The 12908-nt window shown below is 44.5% G+C and overlaps 1 pseudogene; it reads right to left on the bottom strand.

The window, feature by feature from the left end:
• Nucleotides 1-6625: 6625 nt before the first annotated feature.
• LOC125507396 overlaps nucleotides 6626-12908 on the bottom strand; it is a 29644-nt pseudogene continuing 23361 nt past the window's right edge.

Raw genomic sequence — 12908 nt, 5'->3', positions numbered from 1 at the left:
AGACCGGTTCCATTTTTCAGGGTGTAATTTTACCTCCTTACGTTCCTTGGGGATGGCTGGGGTGAGAAATAACAATTCTTCACCTTGAGCAACGAATAGCGCGACCCTATATATATATATCATCGAATGTCTCACAACCACCATTAATTAATTCACACATATATACACACATGTATATATATATAATTAGCTAGCTATCTACAATTTCTCCTAATTGATGCCTTCGGAGCCAGTGGCATTAGCCTAATTGGTGCCTTCGGAGCACGATAACAATTGGAAGTGGTTCATGGGGGCGGTAGCGGGTAATAGTATTCTCCCTTGGGATCTATGACCTGGTCGAGCAAAAATCCCGCTATTTCCTCTTGAATTGCTTCTATGCGGTCCTCTGGTAGGAGCTTCTCCTGCACCTCTTTGAACTGTTAAGAAGGAGATCAATATGCATGTGTATTAATTGTGTGACTAGATATCGATAATGGTGTAAAAAAATTGTGAATAGTGTTCCGACAAACGTACCCACTCCTGTCTTTGAGATCTGCTCCTTTTGGACGCCATCATGCGAATGTTCTCGCAAACATAGTATGCACACAGATTATTCCCCGGCGCCTGCTTCAGGGCCTTTACGAGAATGGAATTTGATCATATAATAATTAATCAAGCATGATAATTAAAGAGATGGCAGCTAGTTAGTACTACTTAATTACTTACCTGGGGTCGATACCATTTCATATTTTGTTTCCATGGTCCTGGAGTGGCCCTGATGAACTTTGCCCAAGCCCTGCCCGCCGACAAAGAAAATGAATAAATGGGTTATTAAATAGTTGTTATCAGGAAATGACGAACTAATTAAATAGGCCGAGATATAGTTAATAATGATTGAAATTACCTGTTGACTATCCCCTTCACGATGGTGTAGTCACTTGCTTTCTTAAGTAGTGAGTCTAGTACTTCAACTGTTCCTTCATCAACTTTAATGATTAACAAGATCCAGTGAAATCTGCATGCACACACGTTTGCATGTCTTAATTAAGCGGGCATATGTAAGCAAAAACATGTAGCTAGCTAGTAGGCAAAAATAGAATTTGTAGTACAAGACAGTGTGACTCACTCGAAGTTGTAAGGAAGTAGTATATCTTCATTGTATTTGAGGCGCTTGAAGAACTCTAGCATGATTTCCTCTACACTTTTTTCGTAATATGGATATAATTTCCATGTGTATTCACTAATGGTATTTGGGTCAACGAACCCAATGCCATAGCGTCCACCTTTTTTCATTTCATAAATCTTCATCCTGCATAATACCACAGAAAAGAATATAGTGAGGATAATTACAGGTAATGATTGATCAAAATGATCACTACAGCTAGCTTGAGACTTAAATTACAGAAAGAAATCACTTACAGACAATAGCAACTGACGATAGATTTGTCGAGTGCGTCTTGATTGTATAGCTGAAATAGTTCTGAATACTCAACGGACACAGCTGTCTCATGGTAGTAATGATCCTTCTCGACATTCACCATGAGGGACTCTCGATTGAAAATCTTTGTAATGTCCATGTACCATTGATGCAATTCATACATTCTCGTTGGGAGCTTCTTGACCACGTCTGGCTCGACCAAAGGTTGGCCCCGGACATATTTCCGTTTTATTTCCTCCTCTCTAGTCGAAGACATGGGCTCGATATCGAGGAGTTATCCAACAGTGATCATGAGCGTTTCAGCCTGCTCAATATGCTCCTTGGTTATTACCACATCGCCCAGCCCGGGAACGTTAACGGTTTGCCCACAATAATATTGGGCGCGCCTACTCTCATGTGTTGTTGGCACAACAAGCGGGGGGATTGATTGCGCCGCCTGTTCTCCCAGCTGGGGAACGGTTTTACCGCTCCTTTTGCCAGCTGATTTGCTCGAGCTCGAGCTCGCTTCTTTCTGTAGACGTGCTCGATTTAACTTCTTGATGTGGCGCTCATAGTCTGTGTCAACAGGCTTGGGAGCTGGTGCTCTAGCCATACGAATGAAGTGGTCAATCTTTTCCTCAGGCACTTTCTCCCTTGGCGGCGGTGGCGGTTTCGGTGCAAAATGGGCTTCCACCTCGGCCTTCGATATGGCTACGTTTTCCTCCTCGGACTTGTCGTAAGGCCTCTGCGGAAGAGGCGCGAGGCTTGGACCATATTGAAATCGCTTGCCTCCGCCTGTACCTCCAGTACTACCTCGACTTGTACCGCTACGCACCATAGCTGAGGCGGTTCTCTTCCGTGATTGCTGAGGCGGCGAAGACGGCTGACGTGGCTGAGTTGGAGGAGGAGGAGTGGCCTGAAGCTGTGCCGGACTTGGAGGATGAGTGGCCTGAAGCCGTGCCGGACTTGGAGGAGGAGTGGCCTGACGCTTTGGTGGACTTGGAGGAGCGGGAGTCTGCTGACTCGGTGGCGGACTTCGACGAGGAGTCGGATAATGCGGTGTCGGGGGCCTTCGAAAGATAATGCAATCCTTTCTCCATAGGATGATACGATGGTTGGCCTCTCCCAGTGTGTGCTCATCGTCACCTCCAGGATGTCAAGCTCTAGCCCTGAATATTGGTCCACCACCTCATCAACCAAGACATGAGCATAGCCCGCTGGAATCGGGTTGCAATGGAAGGTTGCCTCGGGGGGATTTGTAAAAGCAAGGGCGTCCACCACCTTCATGGATATGTTCTTCATTTTGAAGTGTAGCTCGCAGTTAGTGTTCTCCATGATGTCATCCACTGGGTAGCTATCCAGCAATGCGTCACCCGGGGCGGAACCCATGCTACTTCTCGGCATGGATGGGACGGTGCTATCCAATGCTGGATCATCCGCTAGCTGCTGCAGCTGTTGAGGCCCCCTTTGCTGGCTAAGTGAGTCGATCTGCTCCTGCTGCCGCTGGAATTTGACTGCCAAGTCCGCGTGCGCTGATTCTAGGCCTTGAAGGCGTTCATAGTCTAGCTTCCTCTGCTCCTCCTCCATCTTCCTCTTCTTCTCCTCCGCAATCTTATTTCTCGCACGGGTTCTGTAGTCGGCGTTCTAGTCCGAAAACCCCTCATACCACGGAATAGCGCCCATGCCTCGTGTTCTTCCCGGGTGTTCAAGATTTCCCAGGGCACGCGTAAGCTCGTCGTTCTCTCTGTTGGGCTGGAACACCCCCGATCGAGCCTCTTCTATTGCAACAAGTAGCTTATCTTCGGCTTCGTCCAGATATGCCTTCTTCGAAACTTTGCCTGTCTTCGGGTCCAACTCCCCCCATGCGCATAGAACCAAGTCCTGCACCTGGGGGGCTAGCTCAATGTTTCTGGAGTGACACCTGCATCCTCCATCTCTTTCTCAGACTTATCCCACTTAGGCATTCCCATCGCACAGCCACCTGGCCCCAGCTTATGGAACTTATCCTTTTTTGCGGCATTGGCCTTGTTTATTCTCGATCGTTCCTTAGATAATTCCGAATCCTTGAATTTCACGAAATCGTCCCAATGAGCACTTTGCTTCTCTAGTGTTCCCTCGAATACTGGAGTCTTCCTTCCTCCCTTGACGTACTTGGCCCATTCACGATTCTTGTGGTTGTTGAATGCAACCGCCATCTTCCTAAGAGCAGCGTCCTTGACTTTCTCCACATCTGCATCTGTGAAATGATCTGGTAGGGTAAAATGTTCCATGAGCATTTCCCAAAGCAGAAGTTTTTGTCTGTCGTCGACAAAAGTAACTCCTGGACGTGGCTTTGCTGGCTCTCTCCATTCTTGAAGGGAGATCGGGAGTTGGTCCTTCACAAGAACTCCGCACTGACGAATGAACTTGTCCGCAATCTTCTTAGGCGCTAATGGTTCGCCATTAGGTTTGATGGCCTCGATATTGTACTTTACGCCCTCCTTCAACTTTTTGTTCGGGCCTCGTTTCCTGTTGCCTGAAGATTTGCTCGATCCGGATGGCTGAAAGAAGAAAGATCGATTCGTTAATATATCTTCAAGTCATTTAAAACATGTGATGATCACCAGATGCCTGCTTATATAAATATATATACCTTGCCAGTCTTTGTTGTTTCAAGATCAACATTTTCTTCGTCATGTTCATAGTTCATGACTTCATCAATTCGGTCGTCGCGATCGAATATCATATCACCCTCCCCGGTGTTGTTTAGATATTCGGAGCCGTCATAATCTTCTTCATTCTGATCATCATCTGGCCCGCGAGGATTGCGTATGATATTGAAGAGGGCCTCTTCTCCCTCTCTGCCGGTATTGTCCACCATAGGTTTTATTTAACTAATCCAAAAGAAATATATTCAAATTACAATACATGGATGCAATCAATTAATAATGAAAAACTGAATCAATCATAGTACATAATAAGCATCATCGAATATAATCTCGAATACGTCGTCTCGAATAATAGATATAATCTCGAATACATCGTCTCGAATAATAGATATAACCTCGAATACATCGTCTCGAAGAATAGATATAATATCGAATACATCACTAGCTAGCTAGCTAGCAAGCTAATAAAGATCGAATACTACAGAGTAATCTAGGCCACTCGCGGTTCCTGAGGTGCGGGCGGTGGACACCCAAAGAGAAGGAACCATCACTGGATCATAGCTCGGGTGATCTCCTAAAAGAACCTGCCAGGTATTGGAGAACCTGACATCCATAGCAGCCATGTAGCGATGGGCGTGCTCGTCCTCCTCCCTGACACGGCGACGTACCACCTCCGGCGGGGCCGGCTCCCTCCGCACCGAAAGTGGCCCACGCGAACGCCACCAAAGGAGATCATGGTCGACGACGGGACCTGGGGCCGGGTTCCTCACCAAGCGTCGCGCCTCTGAAGGTAGCACCTCCCAGTGCCAGCCCGGCGGAGCCCAGTCCCGGACATGGTCCTCTGAAGCAGGACGTCGTCGCGAACGGGTCGACGGCGAGGATGCCGGCGGGGCATCGTCGACAACAAATAGTATATGCCGCAAAAGTAACATTTTTTAAATGATTGGATTGTGATTTCTAACATTTCTATAACTAAAATTGTATAACTAATTTTTCTTTAACATTTCTAACATTTCTATATATCTAACATTTCTATAACATTAATACAGAAAAAACTAGCATTTCTATATAACTAACATTTCTATAACATTAATACAGAAAAAACTAATATTTCTATATAACTAACATTTCTAACACATTTCTATATATAACTAACATTTCTATAATATTAATACAGAAAAACAGAAAAAAACTAAAAACTAAAAACAGAAAAACTAAAAACTAAAAACATTGTGTGTGTGTGTGTGTGTGTTTGTGTGTATGTGTGTGTTTGTGTATGCATGTGTGTGTAGAGGCGACGGTGACGGCGAGCCAAGGCGACGGCGTCGGCGGCGCGGCGGCTTTGATTGGAGGGAGGAGAGGGGGGACAGGGGCTCACAACGCGTGCGAGAGGTCGAGGCGACGGCGACAGCGACGCGGACAGGAGCGGGGACGTGGACGGGGACGGTCCGGCGACGCGGACGACATGACGGGGGCGGCACGACGAGGACAGGGGCGACGCGGAGTCGACGGGGACGGCGCGACGGGGGTTGCGACGGCGCAGGACTGGGCGGCGGCGATGGAGTAGAAGGAAGTGGAGAAGGAAACTGACGAAATTTTTCGAAGTATTTTCTTATATAGAAAACACCTTTAGTACCGGTTGGAGCCACCAACCGGTACTAACGGTCTCTTTTGGCCAGGCGAAGCGGCGGGAAGCGCACCCCTTTAGTACCGGGTGGTGGCACCAACCGATACTAAAGACCCCCCTTTAGTACCGGTTGGAGCCACGACCCGGTACTAAAGGGAGTGTGCTGGCGCAGGTGCGGTGCGACAAGTTTAGTCCCACCTCGCTAGCCGAGGGGCGTCCGCACTGGTTTATAAGCCCCAGTGCGGTAACTCTCTCGAGCTCCTCTCCAAAGCAGGCCTACTGGGCCTACCTGTTCTGTGCTGCCCTGTGGGCCTACAGGGCATTTGTGAGCCTGCATCCTGGCCCAACAACACGTTGGGTTTCTAGTCGTATGCAGGCTGCTTTGGCCCAGTTGGCGGGCTTTTTTATTTTCTTGTTTTTTTTGCTTTATTTTTTTGTTTTATTTATTTTTGAGTTGTTTTTTTGCTGTATTTAGAGTTTCTTTGTGAATATTTTTGCTTTAGGTACAAAAAATTACAAACTTTCTGTTAGTGCCTGTAGTTGTCAAATTTAAATAGTTTAAATTTTGAATTATTTGAAATTTCTGTGAATCACTAGTTTGTGAATAACTTAACTTTGAAAATAGAATTTTCAGTGATTCTTTTTTATTATGTTTAATATTAGTGTGTTTTATCATTATATTCAATTTGGTAATGCTTAGGTTATTTAAAAAAATGAAATGCCTTTGTAACAGATGAGTTTTCATCCGAAACCCTGATACTTCGAAAGAGATTGTCCATTTTGTACGCGAAGTGCATCCAGTTTGTTTGCACATAAAATTTCTTCGTGTATCAAATGCCAAAATACATAACTAGCTACCCTAACTATTACAGAGATTCCCTCCTGGGTGTGAAACACAGAAGAAAGTGATGATAGTGAAGCCGATCATATCCTAGATCTTTGGGTGTGAAACTTTTTCTTCGCGTGTGTCCCTTTGCGCCGTAGCCATGGAAAATCTTCATCATTTAACTGGATGCTCGGGTCAATATTCACTGTGAATGGAGAAATTTCATCAAACTTTTCATAATATCCTGACATGTCTGTCTTGTCATCCACTCTCACGATGTTTCTCTTCCCAGAAAGAACTATGTGCCGCTTTGGCTCATCGTACGATGCATTCGCTTCCTTATCTTTTCTTTTTCTCGGCTTGGTAGACACGTCCTTCACATAGAAAACCTGTGCCACATCATTGGCTAGGACGAATGGTTCGTCTGCATACGCAAGATTGTCGAGATCTACTGTTGTCATTCCGTACCGCGGGTCTTCCGTTACCCCGCCTCGTGTAATATTGACCCATTTACACCGAAACAAAGGGACCTTCAAACCACGTCGATAGTCAAGTTCCCATATGTCTTGTATATAACCATAATATGTTTCCTTTCCCGTCTTGGTTTCTGCATCAAAGTGGACACCACTGTTTTGGTTGGTGCTCTTCTTATCTTGGGCGATCGTGTAAAATGTATTACCATTTATCTCGTACCCTTTGAAAGTCATTATATTCGAAGATGGTAACTGGGACAGCAAGTACATGTCATCTTCAATAGAGGCGTCATGCATGGTACGTGTCTGCAACCAGCTGGCGAAACTCCTAGTTTGTTCATGTGTAATCCAGTGATCAGACCACTCCGGGTGTTTGGAGCGTAGCAAATTCTTGTGTTCATCCATATACGGAGCCACCAAGGCGGAATTCTGTAGAACTGTGTAGTGTGCTTTAGTGAGAGAATGTCCGTCCATACATATTATTTGTTCCCCTCCTAGCGTGCCTTTTCCATCCAGTCTGCCCTTATGCCGTGATTCAGGAACACCAATCGGCTTAAGGTTAGGAATAAAGTCAATACAAAACTCAATGACCTCCTCATTTTCATGGCCCTTGGAGATGCTTCCTTCTGGCCTAGCATGGTTATGAACATATTTATTTAAGACTCCCATGAACCTCTCAAAGGGGAACATATTGTGTAGAAATATAGGACCCAAAATGTTAATCTCTTCACATAGGTGAACTAGGACGTGCGTCATGATGTTGAAGAAGGATGGTGGGAACACCAACTAGAAACTGACAAGACATTGCACCAAATCATTCTCTAACCTTGGTATGGTTTCTGGATCGATTACCTTCTGAGAGATTGCATTGAGGAATGCACATAGCTTCACAATGGCTAATCGAACGTTTTCTGGTAGAAGCCCCCTCAATGCAACTGGAAGCAGTTGCGTCATAATCACGTGGCAGTCATGAGACTTTAGGTTCTGGAACTTTTTCTCTGGCATGTTTATTATTCCCTTTATATTCGACGTGAAGCCAGACGGTACCTTAATACTGAGCAGGCATTCAAAGAAGATTTCCTTCTCTTCTTTGGTAAGAGCGTAGCTTGCATGACCCTGATGTATGCCGTCTTTTTCGTGCATACATTGCTGGTCCTCCCGTGCCTCAGGTGTATCTTTTGTCTTCCCATACACGCCCAAGAAGCCAAGAAGGGTCACACAAAGATTCTTCGTCACGTGCATCACGTCGATTGCGGAGCGGACTCTAGGGTTGTAAGTGCATCTAGTGCCCCTTAGTGATTTTGGTGTATTGAAGACTTATAGGTTAAGGGACTAATGCGTGTGTGAGTGTACACAGGTCTATAAGTCTATGAGGAGTTTGATATTTACAGGAAAAGTCGACCCCTAAAAATGAATTCTTCGACTGAAGATTTTGGTATTTCTGAAGACTTTCATGAAGACTTTGAAAGTGAAGAAATTGGTGTGTCCGTGAAGACTTGATATTCATGCGAGAAATATGAAGCTTGAAGAACTTTCGTGTTCATAGTTTTGTTTTTCTCTTTCTTGAGTCATAGGAAACACCGTACTGTTAAAGGGGGTCGAGGAAATACTAAGGAAAAATTTCCATGTGATGCTCAACTCAAAATCCTACACCTACCAATCCCTTTGAGTGAAGCCATTGGAAATCTCATACAGTTCAGTCAATTTCTTCAGTGACAGAGATGAAGTTCTTCTGGTCTCTGAGGAATTTGTCCTGACTGAGGAGTTAGGAATTCGCCAGTGCAGATTGCCTACATAGTGAGGAACATGATAGCCCTGAGGATTTTACTACTCAAAATTCCGACCGTTGCTGTGCTATGCGCCAGCTGTCCCAAAATATCTATCCACCTAACGGTCATATCATTGAAGGGCATTTATGTCTTATCATGTCGGGCTGCTCCCTAGGCTATAAATAGCCTCCCCCTACAACCACTAGCTGGTTGGCTGCTCTGAGAGAAACTGACACTTGTCATTTGAGAGCAACCCATCCTCTGAGGACTTTGAGCGAAAATCATCAAGTGAGGAAAAACCAAAAACCCAAAACCCAAACACCTACAAATCCCAAGTGATTGAGCATCACTGAAGAGATTGATCCTGAGTGGATCCGACGCTTGTTACCTTTGAAGACTGTGCTTCTTCCAGACGGTTAGGCGTCATGGTCTAGAGCATCCAAGAGGAATTGTGGATCACCGAGTGACCAAGTTTGTGAAGGTTTAGAAGTCGCCTGAAGACTTACCACGAGTGATTGGACGAGGTCTGTGTGACCTTAGTTCAAGGAGAATACGGTGAGGACGAGGTGTCTTGGACTAAGTGTCCTTGACTGGGTGTCCGGGACTGTGTGTCCTCGAATTTAAATACTCAGCCGCTCCAACCAGACATACAACTGAGACAGCAGTTGGAACTGGTCTACCAAATCATTGTCTTCACCGAGCTTACTGATTCTATTTCCTCAACTCTTTCATTTCCTCATAACTATGCCGTATGTTTGTTCATATCTGTGTTTGAAGACTTTGACTGAAGACTTTCTCAATTTCCTCAGTTCAATTTCTTCAGTCTGTTTGTCTTCATCCTGTGTTATCCTGTGATTACGCTTCCTGTACTCTGTGCCTGTCTTTATTTCATCATGATGACTATGCTTGTATTCTGTTGTGTTTACTTTTGAGTACTTATTCCGCTGCTAGTAGTTCTTCGCTAAGGAATTTCCTCACCAGCAAATTCCTTAGTGAAGAATTTCATAAAAATCGCCTATTTACCCTCCTCTAGTCGATATAACGCACTTTCAATTGGTATCAGAGCAAGTTACTCCCTTGTTCTGTGTGATTTTGGTTTAACCGCCTAGAGTTTTAGTTATGTCGACCGCAGGTATGACGAAGGTGACATGCCCCATCTTTGATGGTCACGAGTATCCCAAGTGGAAGGCCATGATGAAGAAACGCCTCATGGCGATGAACAGCGAGTTGTGGACTGTCACTGAGATTGGCCTGACTGATCTGTGCAAGATGGCGGATGCTGATGACATTCGCAAGTATACTCTTCTCAACCTCACGGCGAAGGATGTCATCTACTCCAGCCTGTCACAAAATCAGTTCAGGAATATCATGCATCTCAATCATGCGAAGCTCGTCCGGGACCGTCTCTCTGAGGTCTATGAAGGTCATCGAACTTGTCATGATCCTTGGTTTGAGGACTTCAAGGAATCTCTCAAAACGATGACATTCGAACCAGAATCATCATCTTCTGCATCATGCCTTATGGCAAAAGATGCTAAGGTAACTGAATGCTACCTATCCGAGTCTAGTGATGATGAATCTGGTGATGAATTTGGACACAGCTATGTCAAACTTGCTTCCCTTGCTACTAAACAACAAAGAGCTTTGGAAAAAGCTCACTATATGCTAAACAAGAGCGATGATATGTTGGGTAAGGAAATGGATCAGTCAAAAGCTTTGGCTGAAAGTCTTCAGAGACTTCATACTAAGTATGACACCCTTCAAGATCAACATAACACTCTCTTATCGGATCATGAGAAGCTTTCTTATGAATTTCTTTAAGGAAAGCAAGACCTTGAGAAGCTAAGAGTGAGTTATGAAGATCTTCAGAAGGAGCGTGATTCATTACTTGCTCAACATATCAGCGCTTCTCAGGAAGAATTTGTTCCACCATGCTTGAAGTGCATTGAACGTGAATCTGCTAATTCTTCACCTGAATGTTCAAATGCTGCTAATGTTTCAAATTCTTCACATGCCTCTGCTATCACTAATTCCTCATCTGAGGACATTGCTAGTATCACTGATAATGCAGGGTTGAAGGAATTGTACACGACAGGGATGTACAAAAGCCTCAAAGGGCATCAGGCTCTTTGCGATGTGCTTAAAAAGCAGATCCTCAACAGGAACCCTAGGAAAGAGGGTATCGCCTTTGAGAGGAAACTCAATGCTGATGGTACATATTGGAAGCCTGAGCAGTACCCCAAAACTACATGGGTTGCTGCAAGGGACCTCCAGTTGATCCATCTAACTTATCTGGATTTGCATGTGAATCTCCTCATTCTGATGATGAGTCAATTGACTCCAACTATAAGCTATTCAAAAATCAGAATGGTGAAGTATTTGCTAGATATGTTGGCACTAACTGCAGGAATGGCTCCCCTATGCAGAAAATCAGGGTTCCCAAAATATGTCTTGATAATCTTCAGGTGAATGTCATCATGACGCCACCTGTGAAGAATAGGAACCCCAGATCAAATTCTTCATATGGACCAAATTCCTCATATGGAGCAGAGTCCTCATATGAACATCATCGTGCTAACCCGTCTATTTCGTAGGGAAGATCTAAGGATTATGGATATGTGCATTATTCTTCAAATCATTATGTCCATAAGTCCTCGAAGAATTTCTCTGCATACTCTTATGCTTACTCTAACCCCTCTTATGTGAGACGAAATGGACTGGCTTCCATGCCATCCTTTTCATATGGAGCTCGCAGAATGATGAACTCTTTGCCACCCCTTCAGATGTGGGTGGTGAAGAAAAACAACTAATCTCTTCTGCAGGGCCAGGTCTCCAGACGCATGTAATCGTCTGAAGAATTTGCTGGAGACCTGAGCATGCCTGATAGGACGCAGGCTAATCATGAAGAAATGAACTTTCATTTCTCACGTCCTCATATTGCTTTATCAGTTCTTTTACTTGATGAAATTGATCTGATGAATTGATGTCATATTCTTCACTGATGAAGTATATGAGTTTGTAAGCTGCACTAATTCATCTGCAGGATGATCAACCTAAAGCCACTGAGTGGGTCCTCGATAGTGGATATACAAACCACATGACTGGTGACAAGAATCTATTGATGGATGCTCCATTATCTCCATCGCATCTGAAGCATATCATCTTTGCTGACAAAGGCAAAAGTCAGGTATTGGGTCTAGGTAAGGTTGCGATTACAAAGGATCGACACATGGACAAAGTCATGCTTGTTGAGTCCTCAGGATACAACCTTATGCCTGTCTCAATGCTTTGTGATCTTGATATGGTTGTTGTCTTCGGCAAGTACCGTTGTGTTGTGGTTATGGAAGCTGACAATTCCAAAGTCTTCGAAGGCTTTAGGAGAGGAGACCTGTATATTGTTGATTTCTCTACAGGACCACAACCAGCCGTGTGCTTACTTGCAAAAGCTTCAGAAGGCTGGCTCTGGCATCGACGACTTGGTCATGCAGGCATGAGGAATTTGCACATGCTTGCGAAGAAGAAGCATGTCATTGGCATCAATAATGTCAAATTCCTCAAGGATCACCTATGCGGAGCCTGTGAAGCTGGGAAGATGACCAAGGCCAAGCATCCAGCGAAGACTATCATGACCACCACTCGCCCATTTGAATTGCTTCACATGGATCTCTTTGGTCCTAATCATTATTCTGCAATCTCAAATGAAGCATCTCAATATGGCTTCGTTATTGTTGATGATTATTCTCGTTACACATGGGTACACCTTGTTACTTACAAACATGAAGTGCAGGAAGTCTTCAAACGATTTTCCTCGAGGGATTCAACCAACTTTGGTGTGAAGATCAAGCATATCAGAAGTGACAATGGCACCGAGTTCAAGAATTCTGGTCTCGATGACTATCTTGATGAACTTGGTATCACTCATGAGTTATCTGCTCCTTACACTCCTTAGCAGAATGGCGTAGTGGAGCGCAAGAACAGGACTCTTGCTGAGATGGCTCGCACTATGCTTGATGAATACAAAACGCCTCGTCGTTTCTGGACTGAGGCAATTGATACTGCGTGCCACATCATCAACAGATTATATCTTCACAAATTCTTCAAAAAGACTACCTATGAACTCCTCACTGATAAGAAACCCAATGTAAGTTATTTCAAAGTCTTCGGTGCTA

The sequence above is a fragment of the Triticum urartu genome, chromosome 5 (genome assembly GCF_003073215.2).
Source record: "Triticum urartu cultivar G1812 chromosome 5, Tu2.1, whole genome shotgun sequence".
In the NCBI taxonomy this organism is placed as follows: domain Eukaryota; kingdom Viridiplantae; phylum Streptophyta; class Magnoliopsida; order Poales; family Poaceae; genus Triticum; species Triticum urartu.
The sequence above is the reverse complement of the archived record's forward strand: the minus strand, read 5'-3'. Positions and strand labels throughout refer to the sequence as shown.